This window comes from Condylura cristata, unplaced genomic scaffold, assembly GCF_000260355.1.
Source record: "Condylura cristata isolate star-nosed mole 26May11 unplaced genomic scaffold, ConCri1.0 scaffold00017, whole genome shotgun sequence".
Taxonomy (NCBI): domain Eukaryota; kingdom Metazoa; phylum Chordata; class Mammalia; order Eulipotyphla; family Talpidae; genus Condylura; species Condylura cristata.
In genome coordinates, this window is record NW_004567118.1 from 4950851 (window position 1) to 4954650 (window position 3800).

Sequence of the window (3800 nt, forward strand, 5' to 3'; positions counted from 1 at the left end):
GCGCGCCGCGCGTCCCTCGCGCCTCCGCCCGCCGGCCCGGGTCGGGGGTCTCAGTGTCTCTGTCTCTTTCTGTCCGTTCCTCTCTCCGTGCCTCGCTCCCTGGGTGTCGGAGCCTCCGTCTCCTCGCCCTGGCTCTAGCTGCCTGTCTTCCTCTCCCGCTGTCTCTCTGTGTCTCTGCCTTTCTCCGGCGCTCCAGGTCTCACCCCCTGGCCCCAGCCTCGGGGTCCCCAGCCAGTCCCCACGGCCAGGGACTGGCGCCCGGGTGCTCGGTGGGAGGGCTTAGGAGGAAGTGGCCAATGAGCGCTGAGAACGGCGTGCTCCTCGGGTCGGGAGGCGGGTGGGGAGTGCAAGCCGGGATGGGGGAGCGGGCTGGGGGCCCCCTGCCGTCTCCCCAGAACTTGAAGCAGCATTATTGATGGAGTCCAGCTGGGAGAATGATGGGGGAGGGGGGAGGCCGAGGGGGAGAGGGACGCAGGGGGGGATGGGCCTCTGGCTTTAACCCCTTCGTGACCAGGGAGCCCCAGGGAGTGCCAGCAAGTCACGCTGTGAATGGGGGTGTCCTAGAAAGCGAGTGAGTGTGAAAGAGCGGGCTGTGCGTGGGAGGACACGTGTCAGTCATCGTGGCAGGCAGGAGTGTGTGAGCGCCTGGGGCCCTGTGGTGCCTATAGCTAGTGATGGGGGTGGGGGTCGGTGGGGCATGAGTGTGAGTGAGTCTTTGCGAGTAAGTGTGTCAGAGTGTCAAGGACGAGGGTGTGAGTGGCAGGGTGTGGGAGGAGTGTGTGTGTGTGGGGGAGGGTGTGGGTGTGGGGGAGGATGTCAGAGGCTGTCAAGGTGATGGACAGACTGTGCCAGCTTGGGGAGGGGGGGTACGGGATCCACAGCTTAGCCTGTGCAGCAGAGGGGGAATGAAGTTGTGATGTGTGAATACTCCTGTGTGGATGTGTCCCCGCGGTGATGTACCCTGGATTCACTGGATTCACGTGTCTTCAGCCTCTTCTCCCAAGGGGACAGAGCCACGGGTGTGCGGGGGGGGGGGGGTTGCCTGTAGCAGTCCACGTGCAATCACGTGTGTGAGTTGGGCGCATTTAGGAACAGAGTTGGGGGGAGAGGTGTGTGTTCATTCCTGAGGTGTGAGCCTCTCCTCATTCTGCTCTGCAGAGGTGTTTGTATGTGTCCCTGGGGGTGGGGGCTGGTTCTGTGTGTTGGAGTGTCCCTGTTTCTCATGCAGGCCCCGGGCATCTCTGCAATAGCATCTCTGCAATAGCGGATGTCCCCTGGCTGGCCTGTGGGTGAGGGTCTGAGTGCCTCTCTGTAGTGCTGAGAGGGTGGGTGTGTGGGCGTGTGCATATGCATGAGCGCAGCAAGTCTTCCTGGGGTTCTGTTTGTGTTGGCTGTTTTCTCTCCTGGTCACGCTCAGGCCTGGAACAGCTTCCCCAACCCCCACCCCAGTCCTCCAGCAACTTTTCCACTCCCTGCCCCAGTGTGTTGGGTCTCTGGCAGGTCAGAGAGTCTTGTGGAAATGGGTTTGGGGGGCACCTTGTCCTGTCCCTGAGTCAGTGCCCAGCCTGGGGGGGGTTGGGGGGCAGGAGGACAGAGTTTCCCATTGGAAGCCCCTGGCTGCTCAGCTCTGCTCCTCCCCAGCCCCAGACCTGGTACAAATCCTGCTGTGTTTGTTGACTCTTGTGCTCCAGGGGACAAAGCCGGATGCTAGGTTGCTGGCCCGGGGTGTGGGCACCTCTAAGCAGCCTGTGGCTTGGCCCAGACCCCTCTTCAGTTGGAGGTGTGGGGAGTGGCAAAGACCAGTTTGGCAGTGCCTTGGCAGAGTAAATAAGGAGGTGCTGAAAGTCAAGAGCAGGGGAAAGGCATGGCCCAGGCAGCAACCTGCGTAGCCACTAGGTCAAGGTGAGGGTAAGAGCCTGTGGCTTCCAGGCTGGGAAGTGAGGTGAAGGGCACAGCTGGGTGGGTGGCAGGAGGACAGAGAGAGGGCTGCATGCCCACCGCCCACCGGTCCTACCTCAAGCCCGTCAGGGCTGAGAAGGACTTGGGGACTTTGGCGAGGCTCAGTTGACAAGGGGGGACTTGTTGATGGGGGTGCTGCCAAAAGAAATGCAGCTTTTCTGGGAGGCCCTGAAGCAGTGAAAGAGTCCTCCAACCCAGGCTGGGCAGACGGGAAAGGGAGACACTGCCCTCTGGACCGCAAGCCCCAGCCCCCAAAGCTCCATCAGTCCAGTGCCCAGAGGGCTGGGGAGGCTGGCTGACTAGGGGAGGACAGAAAGGCGCGGGAAAGGCAGGAGAGGTGACCGAGACAGGAGGTGAGAGAGGAAGGGCAGGTAGGGAAAAGCCGAAAGAAAGAGAAAACACATGTAAGAGAGGAGAGACAAAGGGAGAAAGAAAGCTCACCACAGAGAGAGGCAGGAGACAGAGATGGAGAGAGGGTAAAAATAGCTCAGCATTAAGATAATTGCAGCTCACAGCTCTGCCCTCCGTTAGGAATTAAATGAGGTTTTATTACTTTGATTTTTCTCTCCTGGATCCTACGCGACTTCTTAAGAACTTGGGGAAAAGTTTTTCAGGTGGGCGGCCAGGTGGCGGGGGCTGCGTGGGTGACAGAGGAGGGAGAGAGCGGGATTTATGGGAGCGGGGGAGGTGTGGGCAGGGCAAGGAGGGGGCCTGGGAAATGGCAGGGCCCAGCAGGGGCGGGAGGCTGGGTCGCTCAGCCCTGAGGTGCTGAGAAGCCAGGGCCCGTGACCTCCATTCACTTTGCGTTAGAATTAATCATATGCAGATGAGATGTAAAAATAATGTGCCACTCCTCGGTTATTATTCTTGAGTTGGAAGCACAGGCGGTTGGGTCCAGGGAACAAATCTGAGACCTCGTTTGACTTAACTCAGATTGAACTGTGGGTCTTTCTGCTTGGACTGACTAAAAAAGTTTACCAGAGGGTGTCTATTCATGTATCACGGATCTGAGCGCACTATTTTGAGACGTGTCTTTTTCCTCTTTTCTTCTTACATCATTGCCAGGTGCCTGCCACAGTGCCGGGCTCACAGGAGGCAATACCTTCCCCTTCTCTGAGGATGAATTTGGGAGGGTGATGTGAGGCCTTCGCCCTCTTTCTGGGAGGTAGGGAGAGTAGCACTTGGGAATATCCCCTCCCCTCGGTTCCCCCAAGCAACAGTCATGTGAACAGACGGTAAACTGGGGAAAACTTGTCATTTACTGTATGCCCTAGACACATTTATCTGCCTCTGTGTGTCTTTATGTTTCAAAGCCCACTTCATAGGGCAACTGTAATCGTTCGATAAGATACAATTAATAAAGCCCCCTGCCCGCTGAGGACTCTGGGTAGACAGACAGGTCTTCAGCGCCAAGATTCCAACTTCCCTGCAGCTCTGAGAGGTGCAGTTCTGAAAAGGGTCGGCAGGTGGCGGGGTCGGCCAGACTTTGGTGCTGGCGCTGCTGGTCTGTAGTTAGGCATCATACCCGTGACCTTGGCACCACACAGCTGAGCCGAGCTGGCCGGGCTGGCATGTGACAGCTGGAAGGGAGGCCCCGGGAAGCCTTAGAAAAGCCGGAGAGCGCTATCTGGGTACACTGGAGACAGGCAAAGGAGAGGGGAGGAAAAAATTCCAGTCAGTCTCTGGGAAAACCCGTGGACACCCAGAGGTGATGGCAGCTGAGTGAATGGTGGCATCAGACAGGTGGACAAACAGCTGAGACGTTTATTTACACTCATTCATTCATCATCCATCCTTTCGCCCGTTTAATAGATTCATATTGGTTGCTTTTTTAAAAAAAA